Source organism: Lithobates pipiens, unplaced genomic scaffold (genome assembly GCF_037356315.1).
Source record: "Lithobates pipiens isolate NorthernLeopardFrog02 unplaced genomic scaffold, aLitPip1_a1.2 Scaffold_22, whole genome shotgun sequence".
Lineage (NCBI taxonomy): Eukaryota > Metazoa > Chordata > Amphibia > Anura > Ranidae > Lithobates > Lithobates pipiens.
Window position 1 is genome coordinate 245,432,892 of NW_027507784.1, and position 25,385 is coordinate 245,458,276.

Consider the following 25,385-nt stretch of genomic DNA (forward strand, 5'->3'; position numbering starts at 1 on the left):
CGATAGCGGTCCTTACAGAACAGCAGACTGTAACGCACTCAGGCCTATGTACCGTAGCACCCTATACCAAGTTACCAGTCCTTATAAGAACTTTTGTGGACCAAGCAGGTTGTGTATTAGTGTTTAGCAGACTGTGCGTCAGTCCCTATACCGCTGAAGGACTGCTGCAGTATAGGGCAGCGGTCAGCAGTAGTGCACGGCAACCCTATGTATTGTGGACCGATAGCAGTCCTTACAGAACAGCAGACTGTACTGCACTCAGGCCTATGTACCGTAGCACCCTATACCAAGTTACCAGTCCTTATAAAAACTTTTGTGGACCAAGCAGGTTGTGTGTTAGTGTTTAGCAGACTGTGCGTCAGTCCCTATACCGCTGAAGGACTGCTGCAGTATAGGGCAGCGGTCAGCAGTAGTGCACGTCAACCCTATGTATTGTGGACCGATAGCGGTCCTTACAGAACAGCAGACTGTAACGCACTCAGGCCTATGTACCGTAGCACCCTATACCAAGTTACCAGTCCTTATAAGAACTTTTGTGGACCAAGCAGGTTGTGTATTAGTGTTTAGCAGACTGTGCGTCAGTCCCTATACCGCTGAAGGACTGCTGCAGTATAGGGCAGCGGTCAGCAGTAGTGCACGGCAACCCTATGTATTGTGGACCGATAGCGGTCCTTACAGAACAGCAGACTGTACCGCACCCAAGCCTATGTACCGTAGCACCCTAGACAGACCAAGTTACCAGTCCTGATAAAGAGCTTTGTGGAACAAGTGAGTTGTGAATGATTAGCAGACTGCAGCAGAAGGGCAGCAGTCAAGTATAATATTCTTTCTATATTTGGAAGAAAGAATATTATACGTGTACAAGCCTATTACCGTACCACTGATACCAGTCCTGAAAAGAACCTTTGTGGAACTAATAGTAACAGCAAGTCTTTAAAATTATCCTCACTGCCTGACACACTGCTTCCTGCCTGTCCCTATACAAATTGGCAAAAAAGAGTAGGCTGGAACGATTAGCTGGAATAGCTCTTTTGTGGACCTGATAGTAACAGCTAATGATGATGATGATGATGATGATGAAGAAAGACTAATCTGGCTGAGCTGTCCCTAAAATAGCAGCATACAGCGCTCTGTCCCTTTATCTAAACTGACAAAAGAAACTCAGGCTGCTGACCTAACACCTATACCAGTCCTGAAAAGAACTTTTGTGTACCAAATAGCTAGCGTTTTCTCTGTCCCTACTCCACACAGGATCCTTTCCCTACAGTGACAGAAGAAAGAATGTAAAATGGCCACCGGATCGGGTGTATTTATAGGTTAGGGGGAATGTCCAAGTGTCCATGAGCTGTCATGTCTCAATTGGTTGTCCTGTAACACATGATAAACGTGTCACGAAAGGTTAAAGTTCTTGTATACATTAAACACGTAAGTCCGCCGGGGCGAACGACGGAAAAAGGCGTTCGAACCCGCGGACGGCGAAAGTCGGAAATTCGCCGCGAAACGACCGCCGGGCGAAACGTTCGTCCATCACTAGTCTTAAGTCAACTTCCACAAATAAGCACACTATAGAAAAGTACTGCATTCATTTATGTTACTTGCAGTGGTGAGAATTTAGGAAAAATAAATAAATATTACAAGTCTTATTCTTCATATCCAAAAGATATGAAAAAAGAAAAAAAAAATCTTTCACTCTCTCATCCATACTTATTTTAAACCATAAATGGTTATTTATTCTGAATACGTTTTTTTGTCCAACCAAGGTTTAAAGTTTGGGTAATTTCCAGACAGCCATTTAATTAATTGCACAAATACATTTGTAAATAAATACGTTTTTAATTTTTCTCAATTTTTTCAATTTTTTTCAATAGTAAGGCTGGTGTTATTGGGCTAGTTTCATGTGTTGTTTTTCATTATATACTGCACATCTCTTATTCCCTGTACCATAACAAGATATTTCTTTTCACAATAAAGTATTTCAGCAAATAAGTTCTTTTTAAGACTAATAACTAGTGTGCAAGAAAAAGTCCATATATGTGAAATAGAGTACAAAAAGTCCCAAAGTTGATAATATTGAACTGTGAATCAATCCGAATGATAAGTGCTCTCAAAGTGAATGACATCAGTGCTCACATATTCCTTACCAGAATTAGAGATCTCAATAAACAGAGATCAATTGCACTTTGCTAGGATACATCCACAATATCCCCAACAGCAATTCAGGTTAGATACTGTATGGCTCATGACAGATGGAAAGACAATTTATAGAGATCAAATGTGCCTCATGGTGATCCAGCCACAATATCTCCTACAGCTACTCAGAACTGATATGGCTCAATTTATGAAAAAGGGTAAGCTCATAGTATAAGAAATGTTAAAATCATAAAAAATTTATTTCAGTATTCCACTCACATGAGGAAAATAGGAAATTTGCAGTATGCAGAAGCTAAAATGACATCAAAAGAGTAGACACCAACCAATGCGTTTCTACCACATGATCATCATCAGGGAAGAAGAATGGTGAGGGATGTCAAGAGCATCATTTAACTACTAAACATTTAGTCACTGGCCATTCTCCTTCCCTGATGATGACCATGTGGTGGAAATACTTCAATTTTACCATTTTCCTCATATGAGTGGATTACTGCAATCAATTTTTTTATGATTTTAAAATTTGTTGCACTATGCGTTTGACCTTATTTTCTGTTTTTACCTCATATGCCATATGAACCTACTCAGACAACTACTGTATGTGTGATAAATGTTTATGTGGGGAAACATGCCAGTAAGACAAAAGCATAAGGTAAACTGGTTCAAACCCTTTATAAAACCATGTTAATGAAAAAGCGGCAAAGCATAAAGGGAAATAAAAATCCTTTATTGATCTTTTACTGTTTTATTCCTAATTATCGTCATGTTTTTGCACTAAATTTTATTAATACATTATTGTTGTATCTACATTCATGTGAGTGATTAGCCCCTTAATGTGACAGCGTTCCTATTTAGTGAGACCTAATAATAATATTGCCAAAAGTTTTCTTGGCCCCGTCACGATGTCAAGCTAAGTCAGAAGCTCATCATGGCTGATTTAGTATAACATACAAAAGGTGCTATTTTTTAAATATTTTCAATTAACTCTCCTGCTTTTCTGTCTCTTTCCAACTTCATTTTCCTGGTTCACTGCAAGTTTCCTGCATTTTTACCATATCTCACCCTATCGAATGCTATAACTTATTCCTGTGTGACAAAATTTAATTAAAGTTCTAGAAAAATAATTAGTAAGAATATCTGTAACAGCAGTCAGGAAAAAGAAAACAATCAATGTGCTGTTGAGGAGAGAATAGAGTTAAAACTGTCATGAAAGATCAAAGTCATCAGGAACGTAAGTGAAAATTTAAAAAGGCAGCCTCAATGTAATGAAGAAGGATGCTGAAACAGCTGTGGTTTGCTGCCTCTTGGGTCCCATCTACAAATTGATTTGACATGGAAAATTTCCCAGTAGTTGCTTAAAAATTGTGAAATTCCATTAATTACATAGCAAAGAATGCACTTTCTATAATTTATAATCCATTAGCAAACTTTTCGTACTTGCTTGCCATTACTCTACATTTTAATTTTGTATGCTAAATTTGCAAGAGCATATTATTTTATTCTACAGATGAAATAAACCTCCACAGTCATCGTTGTATGTCTGATAACAGGACAAAAAAACAAAAACAAGAAACAAACAAAAAACGTCAGAGGCTATTGCCAAAATGCGTCAGTTAATTGTTTTATTGTCAGTCTGATGTACCAATAAATGACACTTCAAGGATTACAGTCTTGCCAGCTATTCTTACTATTGTTGCATTGGAGTGTGTTGGGATTAGGGATGAGCTTCGTGTTCGAGTCGAACGTACGTTCGACTCGAACATTGGCTGTTTGTCCGTTCGGCGAAATCCGAACATTTTGGTCCGTTCGCGTCAAATTCGCGTGGCGCTCACGGCCCACAATGCACTGCGATGGCGCAGTGCATTGCTGGCTCATGATTGGCCAAGCATGCACTGTGACCCCGCATGCTTGGCCAATCGCAGCGCCAGCAGCGAGGAGAGCCATGATTGGCCACAGGCAGGATGCCTGTGGCCAATCATAGCTCAGGCTGTGTAGTGCACGCCCCACACTATATAAGGCCGCCATCGCGGCGCCCTCGTGTAGTGTGTTGGCGTCTGAAGCAGTGGGTGTTCTGTGTACCTTCAACACAGTACACACCGATCGTTTTCGGCCGATTTTCTATCTTCCTGTTGTGTAGTGGTTATTGTCTGCGTGCCCTGACCGCAGTATACACCGCTATATTCACCTCACCTATATAGCTAGTGATCTATCTTTAATAATAGAGCTTGCAGTCAGTAGTGTTAGGAGATAGTGCGTGCTGTCTGCGTGCTCTGTACCCAGTACATACCGCTTTATCCACCTACATAGCTGTTCTCTATTTGAGCCCACTTGCCATCTGCAGGAGTTATTGGAAGTTGTGTGTGCCTCCAGCACAGCACAGTATACATCTGTATATACCTCTTTATCTCTGGTGTTCTATAATAAAGGCATCTGCAGGAGTTAGTGGGTGTTGTGTGCCTCCAGCACAATATAAACTACCCAACTGCTGTTTTACCCAACTCCCTTCAGGCCATTACCATGTCTGGAAGGCCAGCAAGGAGAGGCAGACAGGCGCAAGCCGATAAAAGAGGGCAAGCAGGCTCTGTGTCTAGAGACAACAGTGCTGGTCGTGGACGCGGTGCATTGTCATCAGCACGTGGCCATGGGACATGCTTGTCCTTCTTTTCGGCAGCTGGACATGTTGAACCGCAACATGCCAACGACTTGGTAGAGTGGATGACCAAGCCCTCTTCATCCTCCTCATCCTCTCTCACCCAGTCTCAGGGTAGTAGCAAAGCAGCTGCCAACGCATCGTCTTCCCTCCTCTCAATGTTATCATCAGTGACTCCTTCCCTAGACCCACCACGTCCTCCTGAGGAGTCTCCTGAACTCTTTGAGCACAGTGTTGGGTACATGCTCCAGGAGGATGCCCAGTGTTTTGTGGGCTCTGATGATGACACTCAGCTAGAGGAAGGCAGTAGCGTGAGCGCAGAGAGAGGGGATGCTCAAGAAGGACAGCAATCTGGCAGTCATGTTCCACAAGCTGCAGCATACTGCCAGGTTTGCTACAGCGATGAAGAGGGAGGGGATGATGAGGGCACTGACTCCACGTGGGTGCCTGGAAGGAGGGAGGAGGAGGAGGAGGAGGAGGAGGAGGCACATGTCCAACGAGGCAGGATGCCCTCCGGGGGCCAGCTTAGGGGCAGCACACCGACTGAATCACACCGCAGAGCTCCGCCTGTGCAGAGCGCTGCCTCTGCGCGTTATTCTAATAGTTCTTTGGTGTGGGCCTTTTTTGAGACGAGTGCATCAGATCGCACCGCTGCTATTTGCAACATATGTCTCAAGCGTATCTCACGTGGCCAAAACATCAGCCGCTTGGGCACCACATGCTTGACCAGACATATGTTGACCTGCCATGCAGCTCGTTGGCAAGCGTACCTCAAAGACCCACACCAAAGAACAAAGCGGACCTCTCCTTGCTCCTCATCAGCTGGCATCTCCAACCCCACTAGACCTTCAGTCCTCTCTGAAACCTGCTCTGAGAGGAATGAAGGTGTAGAATTAGGTGTGTCACAGCCAAGTGCTTCCGGGAACTCTGCTAGCGGTACACCCACGTCCGATTATAGCAGGCAAATGTCCCTGCCTCAGCTGCTGGACCGGCGGAAGAAGTTCTCTCCCAGCCATCCACATGCCCAGCGGTTGAATGCTAGCTTGGCTAAATTGCTAGCACTTCAACTGCTGCCTTTTCAGTTGGTAGACTCGGCCCCCTTCCGTGAGTTTGTACAATGTGCGGTTCCTCAGTGGCAGGTCCCCAAACGCCACTTTTTCTCACGGAAGGCGATTCCGGCTCTCTACCGGCATGTGGAAGGCAATGTCCTTGCCTCGCTGGACAGGGGCGGTCAGCGGTAAGGTGCATATTACCGCTGACTCATGGTCCAGCAGGCATGGACAGGGACGTTACCTGTCTTTCACGGCCCATTGGGTCACTCTTCTGGCAGCTGGGAAGGATGCAGGACAAGGTGCAGTAGTGTTGGAGGTTGTTCCGCCACCACGCCTCCAAAATGCTACTATTGGTTGTGACACACCTCTCTCCTCCACCCCCTCCTCTTCTTCTTCCTCCATGGCCTCTTCCAGTGCTCTGTCCTCAGAACCAGCGGTGCTCCGTAGGCGTTCCAGGGGCTACGCAAGTACGTAGGCAAAACGATGCCATGCCGTGCTTGCGCTGGTTTGTTTGGGGGACAGGAGCCACACTGGGGCGGATGTTTTGTCAGCTCTGCAGGGGCAGGCCCAGAGGTGGTTGACGCCACGCCAGCTTAAGCCACGAATGGTGGTTTGCGACAATGGCACCAACCTCCTCTCCGCCCTCTGACAGGGACAACTGACCCATATGCCCTATGTAGCTCACCTCCTTAACCTGGTGGTGCAGCGGTTCTTGGGCAGGTACCCCGGCTTACAGGATGTCCTGAAGCAGGCCAGGAAAGTCTGTGTGCATTTCCGCCGATCATTTAATGCCTGTGCTCGGCTGGCTGAGCTCCAAAAGGAGTTGAACCTGCCCAAGAACCGCCTTATATGTGACATGCCCACCAGATGGAACTCAACATTGGCCATGCTGCAGCGGCTGCACACGCAGCAGAGGGCCATCAATGAGTACCTGTGCGACTACGGCACCAGGACAGGGTCAGGGGAGCTTGGTTTTTTCTCACCACGCCAGTGGGGCATGATCAGGGATGCATGCACTGTCCTGTCACCGTTTGAGGAGGCCACAAGGATGGTGAGCAGTGACAGTGCATGCATCAGTGACACTGTACCTCTTGTCCACCTCTTGGAGCATACGCTGCGTGGAATAATGGACAGGGCACTTGAGGCAGAACAGAGGCAGGAAGAGGAGGACTTCCTTGCCTCTCAAGGCCCCCTTTATCCAGACAGTGTTCCTGCTGTGCCACCCATCACACAGGAAGAGGATGAGGAGGAGGAAGAGGAGGAGGAGGATGATTGTGTCAGCATGGAGGTGGAGGCTGGCACTCAGCATCAGCATCAGCAGCAGCAGCAGCAGTCTTGTAGGGATGATTTACAGTCCCCAGAAACACGTGGACTTGTACGTGGCTGGGAGGAGGTAGCTTCGGATCATGTTGTCCTTAGTGACCCAGAGGACTCCGGACCGAATGCCTCAGCTAACCTACGCTGCATGGCCTTCCTGATCCTGCAAAGCCTGCGGAAGGATCCTCGTATTCTTCGGATCAAGGAGAGGGACCATTACTGGCTGGCCACTCTCCTTGATCCACGGTACAAGGGTAAGGTTGCCGACCTTATCTTGCCATCGCAGAGGGAGCAGAGGATGAGACATCTCCGGGAGGCCTTGCAGAAAGGTCTGTGCAACGCGTTCCCAGAGACTGGGAGGTTACAAACTCCTGGTCCTGGACAACGTGTTGCTGAGGCATCGGTCAGAATGAGCAGTGGAGAAGGTGGCCGTCTGACTGATGCTTTCAGACAATTTTTTAGTCCGCAGCCCCAAGGTATGATCGGTTCCAGCACCCATCGCCAGCGTCTGATTTACATGGTGCAGGAATACCTAGGGGCAAGGTCAGACTTGGACACCTTTCCCACCGAAAATCCTCTGGCTTACTGGGTCTTGAGGATGGATCACTGGCCAGAGCTTGCACAGTATGCAATTGAGCTACTGGCCTGTCCTGCATCCAGCGTTCTTTCGGAACGCACCTTCAGTGCTGCTGGTGGCTTTGTTACCGATCACAGGGTGCGCCTGTCCACCGAATCAGTTGATCGACTGACCTTCATCAAGATGAATCAGTCTTGGATCACCCACAGCTACCAAGCACCTGAAGCTGATGTAACCGAATAATTTTTTTTGAAATACCACATCCCTTCAAGACTGCCTATGCTGATGCTGAGTGACTGTCCTGTTATGTTGATTGTCTATCCTCTTCCTCCTCCGCTGATATGTTGGAAGAACATTTCTGGTTCTGGTTGATGCCATCAGCCCAATTTTTCTGCCCCTGTTTAACAGGGGCGTTTAAGTACAATTTTTGATGCAATGTTTTGCAGCAGGGCTAATTCCTGCAATCAAACAAGAGTATATGGGAGAGGTTGCAGTGTGGTGGCACCAGCACCAGTGCCTAAGGCCCAATTTTTCTGCCCCTGTTTAACAGGGGCGTTTAATTACAATTTTTGATGCAATACTTTGCAGCAGGGCTAATTCCTGCATTAAAACTAGAGTATATGGCAGAGGTTGCAGTGTGGTGGCACCAGCACCAGTGCCTAAGGCCCAATTTTTCTGCCCCTGTTTAACAGGGGCGTTTAAGTACAATTTTTGATGCAATGCTTTGCAGCAGGGCTAATTCCTGCAATAAAACTAGAGTATATGGCAGAGGTTGCAGTGTGGTGGCACCAGCACCAGTGCCTAAGGCCAAATTTTTCTGCCCCTGTTTAACAGGGGCGTTTAAGTACAATTTTTGATGCAATGCTTTGCAGCAGGGCTAATTCCTGCAATAAAACTAGAGTATATGGCAGAGGTTGCAGTGTGGTGGCACCAGCACCAGTACCTTATGCCCAATTTTTCTGCCCCTGTTTAACAGGGGCATTTAAGTACAATTTTTGATGCAATGCTTTGCAGCAGGGCTAATTCCTGCAATAAAACTAGTGTATATGGCAGAGGTTGCAGTGTGGTGGCACCAGCACCAGTGCCTAAGGCCCAATTTTTCTGCCCCTGTTTAACAGGGGCGTTTAAGTACAATTTTTGATGCAATGCTTTGCAGCAGGGCTAATTCCTGCAATAAAACTAGAGTATATGGCAGAGGTTGCAGTGTGGTGGCACCAGCACCAGTGCCTAAGGCCAAATTGTTCTGCCCCTGTTTAACAGGGGCGTTTAAGTACAATTTTTGATGCAATGCTTTGCAGCAGGGCTAATTCCTGCAATAAAACTAGAGTATATGGCAGAGGTTGCAGTGTGGTGGCACCAGCAGCAGTGCCTAAGGTCAAATTTTTCTGCCCCTGTTTAACAGGGACATGTAATTACAATTCTTGATATAATATTTCACAGGAGGGCCCCTTCCTGTGCCCACCCAGAGTAACGGTGAGGACTTATAGTGTTGTGGCACCAGCACCACAACCACCAAAGGTCAATTTTTCTACCACTGTTCAACAATGGCATGTAATTACAATTCTTGATATAATCGTTCACAGCAGGGCGCTCCAGCGCCCACCAAGAGTCACTTTGAGGGCTTACAATGTTGTGGCAAAACCAACACCTTGTTCCGCCATTTCTGCAGAGCATATAGGGCAGGCCCCTACTTTCAAACATCCAATTTACAAACATCTCCTACTTGCAAACGGAAGGAGACAACAGCAAGTGAGATGAAAAAAGATGGACGACAAAACAAATTATACAGGGGTGATAACCCTTCCCTATGTTTTCCAAAAAGCTTAAAAATCGTTTTTTTGACTGGAGCTACACTTTAAAAATGTACCAGTTGAAAATTACAAACAGATTCAACTTAACACAACAAACCTACACAGTCCCTGTCTTGTTTGCACCGCCTGTATACTGCTGTTCTGAGTATATAGGGCCTGGGGGCCACACGCATTTCCTTTTTTTAATATGGGTACGGTGTTCCCCTTAATATGCGTACAAGACCTAAAGGGGCTGGTAATGGGCAGGGAGGGCTACCCATGCCATTTTTCTCAATGATTTTCAACCATATTGCAGAAACCAGATATAACATTAAAACCGCAAGCAGTTTTAAATGGTGTTATTTCCGTTTAATGTCATTTTGTGCAGGGACTGTTCTAAACACGGGAAACACGTGGCACTTCACAGGCATACTACAGACACCCCCCAGGCACCATATTTAAAGGAATATTTCACTTTTTTTTTCACTTTAATCGTCATTAAAATCAGTGCTCCTGCCAAAACAGCCATTTTTAAAAACATTTTAGGCATTGACCCATGTCCCCTGGGGCAGGAGCCAGGTCCCCAAACCCTTTTTAGGACAGTATCTTGCATATTAGCCGTTAAAATTAGCACTTTTCATTTTGAACGTTCGAGTCCCATAGACTTCAATGGGGTTCTAACGTTCGTTCGAATTTGGGGTTCGTTCGAAAGTTCTGGTGCGAACCGAACCGGGGGGTGTTCGGCTCATCCCTAGTTGGGATACATCGAGCCTGGTGTATGGATTGGGTTGTCCCTGCAGAGAACGCTGTTACCTTTTTCTTTTCCAAAACAAAAAACTGAACTTTGAACTAACAAATCTAGAACCTAGAAAATTCTGTATGCATTTTTTTTTTCAGATAGTAGAATTATGCATGACAGTATCATAGCGTCTATTAAAGATTTAACCTCTCACACAAAGCCAACTAAATATATTTTAAGTGTGACGATTTACAGCATTACTTGAGACAGCCATATGTGATAATTCTGTTGAGAATATAAGGGTGTTTTACTAAAGGATTCAAATATGTTCATTCTAAAAAGTGGATGTTTACTTTATTAGCAAACAAGGTGAAGCGATGTAGGCCCACGTTCACACTGAATCCGACTTTTAAATTGTGCGACTTCACTTGAAGTCACACAATTTCAAAGCCGTAGGTTAGTGCAACATCAGGTGTGATGCTAAATGCAGATTACCCAATTGTCTGCAGACAAAATGTAAAAACTGTTTTGTTTACACATAATTGTATGAGATGAGATCATAATTCATGAGATGAATACATGATAACTTTGTGATAAGCGAAAAATAAAACAGATCCAAATACTGGTAAAATGTGTAAATATATTGATAACTAGATTATTAGTTGTAAAATTACTAATGTTTAACCACTTCCCGACCAGCGCACGACGATGTACGTCGACAGCATGGCACGGGCAGGCATATTGGCGTACATGTACGTCCAATATTCGTTGCCGCCGTGCCATCGGGAGCGCGCCGCCAGCGGCGTGCTCCCGCTCTGGTCGGGACCCCCGTGAGTCCGGTCGCGGGACCCGCGGACTCGATCGCCGCGGGCATCCCCGCGATCGTCTCACGGAGCGGCCGAATGGAGGAAATGCTGTATAAAACAACATTTTCCCATTCTGCCTAGCAACTAGTGACGCTGATCTCTGCTCCATGTGATTGGAGCAGAGATCAGTGTACACTAAATGAAAGCCCAACCCCCCACAGTTAGTAACACACCCCTAGGAACACTTAACCCCTACACTGCCACCCACTGGTTAACCCTTTCACTGCCAGTGTCATTTACACAGGAATCTCTGCATTTATATAGCAGTGATTACTGTATAAATGACAATGGTCCCAAAAATGTGTCAAAAATGTCCGATGGGTCCCCGACAATGTCGCAGTCACAATAAAAATCGCAGATCGCCGCCATTACTAGTAAAAAAAAAAATAATAAAAAATGATTAATAAAAATGCTATAAAACTATCCCTATTTTGTAAACGCTATAACTTTTGCGCAAACCAATCAATAATCGCTTATTGCGATTTTTTTTTACCAAAAATATGTAGAAGAATACGTATCGGCCTAAATTGAGGGAAAAAAATGTTTTTTTATATATTTTTGGGGGATATTTATTATAACAAAAAGTAAAAAATAATGCGCTTTTTTCAAAATTGTCGCTCTATTTTTGTTTATAGCGCAAAAAATAAAAACCGCAGGGGTGATCAAATACCACCAAAAGAAAGCTCTATTTGTGGGAAAAAAAGGACGTCAATTTTGTTTGGGAGCCACGTCGCACGACCGCGCAATTATCAGTTAAAGCGACGCAGTGCCGAATCGCAAAAAGTGGTCTGGTCTTTGACCAGCAAATTGGTCCGGTTTGAAAGTGGTTAAAACGCAGGTGAAACTAATGTGATATATTCTATATACAGGGGAACTTATTTAACCTGATATATCTTGGGCAACAACTCTTTATTGTTATGTGTAATGAGCTTAACAGGAAATGAATTTTACTCTCACTATTAACATCATTATGTAGTGGGCTTAAATTAATATTGTCCTGATATTATCAGGAGAATAAATGATACAGGTGATATATTATTTTGTGTAATTTAATAGGATGCATAATTGTAGCTAGAGGAAAATATCACTATATCTATAAAGAGATTCTCTCTCTCTCTCTCTCTCTCTCTATATATATATATATATATATATATATATATATATATATATATATATATATCCCGTTTCTCTGAAAATAAGACCTAGCATGGATGTAGGTGATGGCTGCAATATAAGCCCTACCCCCCAAATAAGCCCTACCCTGGTTCCCCGAAAATAATCCCTACCCTGAAAATAAGACCTACAAGGACTTTAACTAGGGCTTATATTGCAGCCATCACCAACAATCACACTAGGTCTTATTTTTGGGGAAACAGAGAATATATATATATATATATATATATATATATATATATATATATATATATATATATATATAATAGAGAGAGAGTATATAACCTCGAGTAATGTTACGATTATATTACAGTTATTTACTACTCAGAAGAACCACCTACCACCCCAGCCATCTTTTTTGTACCAAAGAAAAAAAAGGGGGGGGGGGCACAGAACTGATCACACCTAGGAGAAGGAAAAACAAACAAAAAAGTTGTAAACAAATCAAAAATCATAATATGGTAGAAACTTCCAATACCTCATTTAACCCTTCAGGCAAAAAAGTGTGAAGGGAATTGCTTTGCTTTCATCTATTAACCACTTGCTTACTGGGCACTTAAACCCCCCTCCTGCCCAGATCAATTTTCAGCTTTCAGCGCTGATGCACTTTGAAGGACAATTGCGCGGTCATACAACACCATACCCAAATGACATTTTTATAATTTTTTTCCCACAAATAGAGCTTTCTTTTGGTGGTATTTAATTACAGCTGGGAGTTTTATTTTTTGCTAAACAAACAAAAAAAATGCAAAATAAAAAAAAATAAAAAATCATGTTTAATAGTTTGTTATAAAATTTTGCAAACTGATGAGTGGCACTTTTACTATATGTATGTTGCACTGGCAGGGGGCAGGTGGGCACTGATGACTTGACCTGAAGTCCCTCTCACGGCCGCCGGTGATCTGCTTTTTTTTTCTCCTCGCGCTGTCAGCGTGAGGAGGAAAATAGCCGATTATCGTCTCTGTTGTGATCACATGATCAGCTGTTATTGGCTGACAGCTGATCACGTGGTAAGGAGTGGGGATCGACCCCTTGCTTCGATCCGTGATCAGGCGAGTCTCATAGATTTGCTGACCACAGAGCGCGCTGCGCGCGCCCCTCAGGGGGCGACAGGCCACTCGTGCTCGGGACGACGTCAATAGACGCCGTCCCGGCAAAGCAGGTCCGCGCTGTAGCCGTCATTCGGCTATAGCGCTGATCTCAAGCGGTTAAGGGGCTTGCGGTAAATCCAAGGAAGCTTAGACTTTTGTAGTGTATCAATGCTTTACTAAACAGAAAATCTGCACATACAACTGTAGGATACATAATACAACACAATTCATAGCTTACAAAATATGCATACAACATGCACAAGCTAATTATTCTTTCTAGCAAAATATAAACATGTACAATATATATATATATATATATATATATATATATATATATATATATATATAGAATACATACATACAATAAGTAAACTAAACAAGTTACTCAACTTAAGGGGTCATGATGTAATGTCCAAAACATCTCCAAAGTTCTCATTTCCTCCCCCAACATCCTGCTGCATAGTTCTTCTCTACCAGTCCAGCTGGTACATTTACATATCAGTGAAGAGAGCCTTAGCTTGTAATGGCCTTAAAATCTAACTCCATATTATTGCTATAAAGTCACTATAGCCATGTCAACACAGGGATTTATCCAATAGGTTTCACGGTCACAGAGCCTATGAAACCTCTCAGCATATGAGAGTTTTTGGGCATCTGTTCAATGACCCATAGCCCTAAACCTTTGCTTTGCTTGTCCTTTCTCCGATCCTTGACAGAGTGGGCGAATTGTACATCCTACATATAGTTGGTGGCAAGGGCAACTTAGATAATAAACCACATAATCAGAAGAACAGTTGTAAAATTCTTCCATAATATAGGTTTTGCCCTTAGTGGTGAATAGTTTTTTGCCATGAGGAATAAATGCACAGGGCTTACATATTTTTTTTGCATTAGAACATGCTCTGCAGTGGTATTAGACAAATCTATGGAGAGGGAGTCCTAAAGTGAGGTTTCAATTTACTGGGTGCAATTTTATTCTTTAAATTGGGTGCTTTTCTGTATCTTATTTGAGGTAAATTTGGGAGAAGAGGTTTAGGAAATAGTATTGACCAGTGTTTTTTAAGAATGGATTCCATCTTTTTATAGTCATGGTCAGGGGCGGACTAACAACTCATGGCACCCCAGGCAATCAGAGATTATGGGGCCACACAGTAGACACAAAAACACACACACACAGTAAACAATCACACATTATACACAGACATGTTTCTATTGGCTGAGAAGGTACTGGAGAGGTGGGGCAGCTATAATATCAGGATTTTTAGAAAGGATGGCAGTAAGGGACATTTCAGAGACAGATGTAAAAAAAACACACACATTTTTACATACTGTCCCTGGTTTTACTGAGGCTGGCAACCCTGATGGGGCCCCCTAGTGGCATGGAGCCCTCGGGCAGTGCCCGAGTGGTCCTATGGTCAATCCGCCCCTGGTCATAGTGGAAACTAGTGGAGGAACAAACAGATTGATCAAAAAGGTATTTTTCAATTCTGGGAGGTTCATCTTTTAGTATGTATAGGCCTGGTTGATCAAAGATTCCAGATATCCTTTGTCTGCAAGTTTACACTTAAGGAAGATGCTTTGTTCTAAATAGTCTATTTTTGTACAGTTCCGCCTTAGTCGACAAAACTGTCCTTTGGGGATATTGTTTGTCCACTTGTGGTGATGGCAGATCTTATAGTGTAGCAAAGAGTTACCTGCTGTAGGTTTATAATAGTTTTTGGTGTGAATTTCATCATTACTGTGGTATAGTTCCAGGTCCAGGAAAGCCAATTTTTCCGGATCTGTAACATAAGTGAATGACAATCCATGCGGATTGTCATTACAGTGTTTTACAAAGTCTTTGATGTCACTAGGGCCATCCCAAATAATTATGATATCATCTATGTATCTACCATAAAATGTCCGATGTTTTGAGTAGGGATTGTTATGCCATTTATATTGGGACTCCCATAGGCCCATTACAATAAAATTGTGAATAGAATATATCGCATTTATTTTCACCTAGGTTTTAAACATTAGTAATTTTAAACTAATACTATTAATCTAGTTATCAATATATTTACACATTTGCTAGTATTATTATTTTTCGCTTATCACTTTCCACATTCCCCTTCCCCTGATGTAGGCACATCAAGTTTAATATAGTATAGCTTGGTACATGCATTTGCTTTTATATTTATTTTCATGCATTAATAATTTATATTAATTCGTATGCATCAATATTTGATTGACATAATAATCGTCTACACCATATGTGTTATATATATATATATATATATATATATATATATATATATATATATATATATATATATATATAAAATATATATATCATTTTGTCTACACTAGCATTAGCTAAAATACCTTCATGTATACAGTGGATATAAAAAGTCTACACACCCCTGTTAAAATATCATGTTTCTGGGATGTAAAAAATGAGATACAGATAAATCATTTCAGAGCTTTTTCCACCTTTTAATATGACCTATACACTGTTCAACTCAATTAAACAACAAACTGAAATCTTTTTTTTTTAAGTTTTTTATTAAATGAAAAGCTTAATTGTAACAAAGGTTTCTCCATCTCAGGGGAGTCAAAGAAGGGTACATACAAATAAGACAACAGCGCTCATTCAGGACAATATAATGAGGGTAAACATCACTTATATATAACTTCCATGAGGTCAGAGTGCATCCGTTCAGGGCTCATTAACAGAAAGAAGGATTAATGCAAAAAAGGTTGAATAAGGCAGAGGCTCCCCGGTGTGCTCGGCTCCCCAACACCCTCATTGGGCTCAGACTGTGTCCGGGACTCAAGCCCCCCCGGCCCTCAGTGACTCAAGAGTTCAGTGTGCATCAATCCGAGTTTTAAAAAACAAGGAGGGAGAACTTCCCTAGAACAACAAATGAAAAAACAAAACAGAACCTCTAAAGTAGACGTAGCTTGTGCCATGACTATGAGAACAGAGTTGGTTCAGCCCGACGGGCGAATAAGTAGCAGTGCTATGGCATCTGGGTAAAGGGATGCACCAATAGTCTACAAGTGCTTGATCTTTGTTTCATGTACCTCCATCCCTCCCAGCGGCAGACACAGCTGGGAGGGGTGGAGTAAAGAGAGAAGAAAGAAAGAGAGATAGACAGAAGAGAGATAGACAGATAAATAGGTAGAAATAGAGACAGAGGGGGGAAGGAAGTAAGGGATGAGGCAGGAAGGGTGCTTATTTCAAGGAGAGCTCAGGGGTATGGGGGGGAGCTTGCTTCAGGAAGAGTCACCTAGACTGTGATAAGGTCTTGGCTTAAAGGAGCACCCCAATGTAGTGGGCCCAGCCTTCCCAAATATTTTTGAATTTTTCTAATTTATCAAGAATGATATTAGAGTTTTTTTCATGGAACATGATCCAAGAGATTTTTTGTTTGGATAATAGGAAAGAAACCTTTGGGGACTTCCAAGACCAAGCTATTGTCATTTTAGCTCCTATGAAGATATAGTGGATCAAGATTTGGTGTCTTTTGGGAATTTTAGAAATATTCTGGTTTAAGAGGGCTATGGTCGGACTTTGGGGAACCGCAAGATCAGTGACCTTGTGGATTAGGGTAAAGATATTGTTCCAGTAGCCTCTGAAGCGGGGGCATTCCCATAGGATGTGTAGAAGAGATCCTAGATGGCCACATCCCCTAAAACACAAGGGAGAGGACTGAGGGTAAAATTTAGCTAGGCGTGTTGGAACCAAATACCAGCGGGTGAGGATCTTGATGTCTGCTTCAATTAGAGAGATATTTGGGATCCCTTTGAAAGCCCTCGTGAAGTAGGAATGCCAGGTGTCTAAGTCCCACTCAAAATCGAGGTCATGTTCCCAGCTCTGCATGTACTTCATTTTCTCTAGTGGTTCAGACAAAACCAAATAAATCATGGATATTCCTCCCCTCATGTCCATGGCTGAGGTGCACCAATGTTCGTAAGGCATGACCGCTAGGGGAGATGAATCCTGGGCAGAGAGTGTATGTAAGAAGTGGGCTATTTGGTGGAAACGGAATTTCTCTGAGGAGGGCATATCCAGTTTTGAGGTGCATTGGCTCAGTGTGATGGGACGATTTGAGTTGAAGAAGTGCCCTATTCTATAAAAGCCCTTATCTAGCCACCACTGAAATGCTTTGATATCCATCCCTGGAGGGAAGGAATGCTTATTAAAGATGTGAGCTAGGGGATGCCAGCTGGAGGTAAGGTTGTTAAGTTTGTGTAGAGTGTCACAAAGTACCAGGGAGTGAGAAAGAGTAGGGGACATAATCTGAGGCCTAGATTTAGAGGGGCTCCAGATGAGGAAGTCGATGGTGAACTTGGGGATAGCCTGTCTTTCCATTTCTATCCAGTCAGGTTTAGGTCCTCTGGAATAGATAGCTGATATTTGGTTTAATTGTGCTGCCTGGTAGTACCACCAGAGGTTAGGTATACCTAAGCCTCCTTTCCGTCGGTGTCTGAAGAGAGTGTTTTTGGGAAGTCTATGATTAGATTTACCCCAGAAAAATCAGATAATTGCTGATTGTAGGTTCTGTATGTGGGATTTAGGGACCAAAATGGGGAGTGAGCTGAATAGGTATTGTAGCCTAGGAAGGTGGGTCATTTTAACTGCATTGACCCTACCTATCCATGACAATTTGTGAAGCGACCATTGACAGTTTTAATTCTCTTGAACATGGGGGGGTTGTTGTGTTTAAATAATTGGTCAATATTGGAGGTAAGGTGAATGCCTAAGTAAGGGATGGAGGTAGAGCTCCAGGAGAAAGGGAAATTATCCTTTAATCTGTCAACTAAGGCTTGAGGGGAGGAGATATTGAGAGCGACATATTTGGACATGTTAACCTGTAGTCCAGATACCTGACCAAGTTTGTGAAGGAGTTGAAGGATATTAGGTGTAGAGATGAGGGGTGAAGTGACGAAAAGAAGGACGTCATCCGCAAATAATGTACATTTGTGTATGGAGTGGCCACATTTGACTCCATGAATGTCTGGGTTATTTCTTATGGCAATCGCTAGTGTTTCGATCCCAATTTGCAAAAAGGAGGGGGGATAGAGGGCAACCCTGTCTAGTACCTTTACTGATGGGGAAGGGGTCTGAGAGGTACCCTTGGAGTCTGACTTGTGCCCTGGGTTGGGAGTAGAGGGCCCCGAGGAGAGTTATAAAATGAGCGCCAAAGCCCCATCTTTCCAAGATGCTAAATATGTATGACCAGGTAACTGTATTGTAGGCTTTTTGCAAATCAATGGAAAGGAGGAAGCACTCCTGTGAGGGGTTGCCATCCCTTTGAGACTTAAGCAGGGAAATTACATCGACCGCCCTCCTTACCTGGTCCGGTCCCTGCCTAACAGGGATGAAGCCCACTTGATCTTTATGGACATATGACCCTATAAAGGATCCCAATCTGTTAGATAGGATTTTTGTAATTATTTTTAAATCATTGTTAAATTAAGGAAATGGGTCTATAGTTGCTCACTTGGCTCTGGTCCTTGCCAGGTTTCGGGATGACAGAAATGTATGCTAGATTGGAAGCAGGGTCTATAGGTGAGTCTCCACTAAGGGAGTTAAAAAAACGAGCCAGATAAGGGGATAGGACCTCAGTGAAAGTCTTGTAATAATGTGTAGAAAATCCATCAGGGCTGGGGGCAGAGCCTTTTTTAAGTTCCTTAATGAAATTTACCCCTCATGACAGCCTTATGAGCCCCCCCCCCATAGAGTACTAGGATATATGTCCGGGGTGTCATTGAGGCAGATGTATTCCTTTAGTTCATTTACAAGCATTGTGCAATGTACAGGATTAGATAGGAGAGACTCCCTAAGGCGCCACTGAGGGGTACTAGCTTGATTTAGGAAACCTGTGAGTTTGAGAGAGACTAGGGAGTGATCTGACCAGGGGACTTCACTTATGGTAGCTTGAGATGCTAATTGAATATCCGAGGAGTGCAGGAAGATGTGGTCAATGTGGGTTATGTTCTGTGAGGTGCAGAGAAATGGGTGTAATCCTTATCTGTTGGGTGTAATTCCCTTCAAGAGTCTATCATACCCATTGAGTGAAAGAGCCGTGCAATGCTGAGGCTCTGTTTGGGAGGCCTTTTTGGAGGATTTTGTGTAGAGACGATTTGTCCAGCATATGGTCAAAGGCGGCGTTAGAGCCGCCTCCCATGACCACTTTACCTTCTAGATGAGGAGAGAGAGAGAGGTTAACATAGAGGGAAAAAAAGGGCCTGGCCTTTATTTGGGGCATAGTACGATATGAAGGAGAACAATGTCCCATTTATAAATCCTTTGCCTAGAAGGTATCTCCCCTCGCCGTCCCTGACAATCTGGGAAAGAGTAAATGGGGTGTGTTTGGAAATTAGGATAGCTACTCCCATTTTTTTGTCCTCTGCATTAGCAAGAAAGAAGGTGGGGTAATTTTGATGTAGAAAGGTAGGGTTAAAGCTTATCGGGAAATGGGTTTCTTGAATAAGAATGATGTCTAGCTTTTTAGAGTGGTAACTATGGAAGGCTTTGCGCCTTTTCATTGGAGAATTCAGGCCCTGAGTATTATGGGTAGCTATTTTGAGGGATGGGTGAATGGGGATTTTGTCAGTAATGGACATGAGGGTGTAAGTGCAAACAGATGTTAGAATTTCTCACCTGATCCAGCTGGAGAGGATCCTCCAGTAGGAATAAACGAAGCGAGCCCCGGAACCAAGTTGAGGTCAGTTGGTGAGCTCCCCTTGAAGGCACCCGGAGAAGAGAAGGGATAAAAACATAGGGAAAGGAGGAAGACCAGAGAGGAAAAAAGAAGACAAGGAGGTAGAGAGAGCACAAGTCCAGGTTAGGAAGTATCCCAGACTGTTTATCAGCAGGGTTGGGCGGCCAATACCTGCACCGAAGCCCTATAGTGTGCAGGGATCGGTTAGAGGGCAACCCTAAAAAGGGATGCAATCAGGGTGTCACCATGAGGGAGAAAACCCTCAAGATCACAACAAGTGGAACGGCAAACGGTCCCGCTCTGGCCGTAAGGCATTACGCTTAAGGATAAATAGGGGGAGCCCCCAGGAGACAATAGACATTTGTCGGTCCAGCAATACAGTAAAACAAATCAATTAAACCCCAGTCTCTTCAACTAAGGCTGGGAAAGTAACATTTAAACCTTAGAGAGGCAACAATACCTTGGAGGGAGGGGGGAGGGATGAGATGGGAAGGGGGGGTGGAAGGGGAGTGGGAAGGGAAGGGTAGGTTAGGATATTGGGGGAGAGGAGAGGTTACCAGTCTTTTCAGGACTTAGTTCTTGGGGGAAAAAAAGCGGGGGAAAGTTCAGCAAGTCTTCAAGTGACTAGGTGAGTGTAGGAGTCACCTCGACCCCATCAAGGAATCTGGCACAGGCGGATGGTTGGAATTAAACCCTTAAGGGAGGGCAGGTCAAGGTGTTCATCTTGGTGGGACGGAGTCGCTATGTTTCTTTGATTGTTGTTTCATCCACAGTGGAGTAAGTGGGCTAGTCGATAGGGGTCTCTTGGACAAGCTTGGGCTGGTCTCCATCTGGTGGGGGTTGATTTCCTGAGTGATGAACCCTAGTTGGAGAAGTAAGCGTTCACCGTTTTGGAAATTTATGATGTTGTAGGATTTCTCTTTGTACTGGAATTGTAGATGAAAAGGGAAAGCCCATCTGTATTTGATCATCTTCTGGGAGAGGATGTCAAGCAGTGGTCTGAGGGATCTCCTTTTCTGAATTGTGGCAGGGGAGATGTCCATGAAGATTTGAATTTTATTGCCATGCAGGGAAATGTTATCCTTATTGTGAGATCTTTTCATAATCTCATCCTTGACCCCATAGAAATGGGGCTTGACAACGATATCCCGAGGGAGGCCATCTTGGCGAGGAGGTTGCAGAACTCGGTGCGCTTTATCCAAGTCCAGCCTATGATCTGGGATGTCCGGGATGAGTTCTTTAATTAAGGCTTTGACAGTGTCATGCACATCTATATTAAATTCAGGAATTCCTCTGATCCGGAAGTTGTAACGTCTGCTTGAGAAAGGGAAAAAACCTTAGCGCTGATATTAATAAATATGTGAGGATAACACACATGTATAGAAAAAAACTAAATGGCTAGGCTGCAACTATGTCAGTGTTCTGTCACTATAAGGATTGATTGTGTCCAATGGTGCGCTCTAGTCAACTTCCTATTACACAATCTAAAAAAGGGGGTACGAGGCTACCAATCCTGAGGCTACTATGAGGATATATGTTGAACACAGTACTGTGCAAAAACACAATAATATCATGTGCAAATAAGCAAAAGGATAAAGTGCAAAAGGAATTTGTGTGCAATTGACAAAGTGCAGAAGCGCTATGCACTTATAAATAATGTGCAAATAGGCAATAATAAGTGTGAAAAGCAAAAATCTCCTTCACATCCAATGCAAAGTGCTATTGTGTTTGTCCACCCTGGAGTCAGTGAAGTTACGTTCGGAGCCTTCTGAGAATCTAGCAAGCAAAGTGGCTTGTCTGGAAAACGCCTCCTATCCAGCTGATTGTTTGAAAGCGCTACTTGTCGGCCTGGGTTATGTGAGTGAAAATCGGTGTGGTTGTAGCTCGCAGAATTTGTAATCACTTCGCAATGAAAGTCTTTCTCTAGTGCCAAGATATATGATTGGATCGGATCTGAAGCAATACGATCATGAACGATAGGGGTCCCGGATAGTTCCCTTTCTGCTGTGGGAAACGATCGCAAGCCAAAGTATCTTCAGATAGTGGTGGGACTTTTGTACGAATCAGAGACTGCTCATTAATGTGGATAGAGTAATCAGCACATTTAGTATATATTTATCACTACCCTTGGTCTTTAGCACATTGAGTAGGTGGTGTCTATAATAATATTTTTTCCTGTGATTATGTATTAACTCTCACTGGATTGTATTTATATGTTTTTGCTACTGGCTTATTTTTGGGATGCTATAGGCTGTTCAGGAGTTAGGCTGAATAGCACTAAGCACAACAGCACTTTGTATTGGATGTGAAGGAGATTTTTTGTCTTCAGCACTTATTATTGCTTATTTGCACAACATTTGTGATAAGTGCATCGTTTTTTTTGCACCTTACTAATTGTTCACAGTACATTTTTTACACTTAAGACCAGACAACTTTTTGTGATTCGGCACCTCGTAGCTTTAACAAACAATTGCGCGGTTGTGCAACATGGCTCCCAAACAAAATTGATGTCCTTTTTTTCCCACAAATAGAGCTTTCTTTTGGTGGTATTTGATCACCCCTGCAGTTTTTATTTTTTGCGCTATAAACAAAAATAGAGCGACAATTTCGAAAAAAAACGCATCTTTTTTTACTTTTTGTTATAATAAATATCCCCAAAAATATATAAAAAAAAAATTTTTCCCCTCAGTTTAGGTCGATGCGTATTCTTCTACATATTGGTTAAAAAAAATCACAATTAGTGATTATTGATTGGTTTGCGCAAAAGTTATAGCGTTTACAAAATAGGGGAAAATTTTATGGCATTTTTATTAATATTTATTTTTTTACTAGTAATAGCAGCGATCAGCAATTTTTATTTTGACTGCGACATTGTGGCGGACACATCGGACATTTTTGACACATTTTGGAGACCATTGTCATTTATACAGCAATCAATGCTATACAAATGCATTGATTCCTGTGTAAATGACACTGGCAGTGAAGGGGTTAACCAGGGGGTGGCAGTGTAGGGATTAAGTGTTCCTAGGGTCATGTTACTAACTGTGGGGGGCTGGGCTTTGTGTTAGTGAACACTGATCTCTGCTCCAATCACATGGAGCATAGCTCAACGTCACTTGTTGCTAGGCAGAACGGAGAGATGCTGTTTACAACGGCATCTCCTCGTTCAACCGTCCCATGAGACAATCGTGGGTATCCCCGCAGCGATTGAGTCCGAGGAACACATGACCCGACTCACGGGGGTCCAGAATGGTACGCGAGGGCTCCGCCGGCGGCACGCATGCGATGGCAGGGCGGCATTTAAAAATGAACGTACCTGTACGCCAATATGCCTGCCCGTGCCATTCTGCCGACGTACATCGGCGTGCGCCGGTCGGGAACTGGTTAATGTAATTTTGCACAGTACTATGTTTAACTTTTTTCCTATAGTAGTTTTAGGATTAGTAGCTTTGTAGGCTGTTCAGGAGTTAGGCTGAACAACAATAAGCACAACAGCACTTTGCATTGGATGTGAAGGAGATTTTTGCTTTTAACACTTATTTGCCTATTTGCACATTATTTATGATAAGTGCATAGCGTTTCTACACTTTGTCAATTGCACACAAATTCCTTTTGCACTTTATCCTTTTGCTTTTTGCACAATACTGTGTTCAACATATATCCTCATAGCAGCCTCAGGATTGGTAGCCTCGTATCCCCTTTTTTTAGATTGTGTAACATCTGCTTCTATTCTCCAAATCTTCTATTTTGGATTGAGCCGTTTCAAGTTGGTCCTGTAATGTCTGGATGCAAAAGGTATTCTGATTCGTTCGTGCGGTAGAGTAATCAACTGCTTGCTTGATTGCATCTATTCTGGCCCCCAGGCTCTGAATGTCTGCTTTGATTGAGGAGGTGATCTGTATCGCATTTTGTGCAAGTCTCGCTGCCAGCATGTCAGAAAAGCTGTTTAAAAGCTGTGGCATTTCAGGGGGATAGTTAGCCGGTATGGAAGAGGCCTGTAATGAATCAGGAGTGCTGCCGGGTGTGTTGAGGAGGGGGGATATGGGATGCCTGCCTGCAATCTGCCCAGAAGTGACTCTGTTGATGCAGGGGAAGAGAAGGAGTTCTGGATGTTACTCTCGGAAAGAGGAGCATTCAAAGGAGGTTCTGTTGTGCTGGAATTATTAGCGGCTCAGGGGAGACCAGGCTAAAGTTCAGTTGCCTTTTAGGAAGAGGTCCCGACATACAGGCAGGTGCCCTAGGATATCCGAAGATCGTGGAGGGTCTCACCGACGGGGTCCGCTATGATTAGCTTGATCTGTGCGCCTTATAGGACCGGAGCGGTGCGGAGCTCCCGGTTAGTGTGGCGTTCTGGAAGTCCCACGCATGCGCAGCACCCAAACTGAAATCTTTTAGGTGGATGGAAGAAATAAATAAATAAATAATAATATGGTTGCATAAGTGGGCACACCCTTAAATGAATACTTTGTTGAAGCACCTTTTGATTTTATTACATCCCCCAGTCTTTTTGGGTATGAGTCTATCAGCATGGCACATCTTGACTTGGCAATTTTTGCCCACTCCAAATCTATCAAAGAAATTGCAAGGGCATCTCCTGTGAACAGCCCTCTTCCAGATCACCCACAGATTTTTGGAATTGGGATTCAGGTCTGGGCTCTGGCTGGGCCATTCCAAAACTTTGATCTACTTCTGATGAAGCCATTCCTTTGTTGATTTGGATGTATGCTGTGGGTCGTTGTCATGCTGAACAATGAGCTTCATGTTCAGCTTTCTAGCAGAAACCTGAAGGTTTTATGCCAATATTGGCTGGTATTTGGAACTCTTCATAATTCCCTCTACCTTGACTAAGGCCCACATTCCAGCTGAAGTAAAACAGCCACAAAGCATGACATTACCACCACCATGCTTCAATGTGGGTATGGTGTTCTTTTGGTGATGTGCAGTGTTGTTTTTGGAATTATGGCCAAAAAGTTCAACCTTGATTTCATCAGACCATAACACATTTTCCCACATGCTTTTGGGATAATTCAGATGTGTTTTTGCAAAATTTAGGATGCGACTAAGAAAATGTCAGGAAAAACCTACTAGAACAGCTGAACTTTATTTGGGTTAATTCGAGGCACTTTAAATGATGGCAGGTGTGTACTGACTCCTATCTAACATGAGTTTAAATGTGATTGCTTAGTTCTGAACACAGCTACATCCCCAGTTATAAGAGTTTGTGCACACTTATGCAACCACATTATTTTTACATTTTTTTTTATTTTGC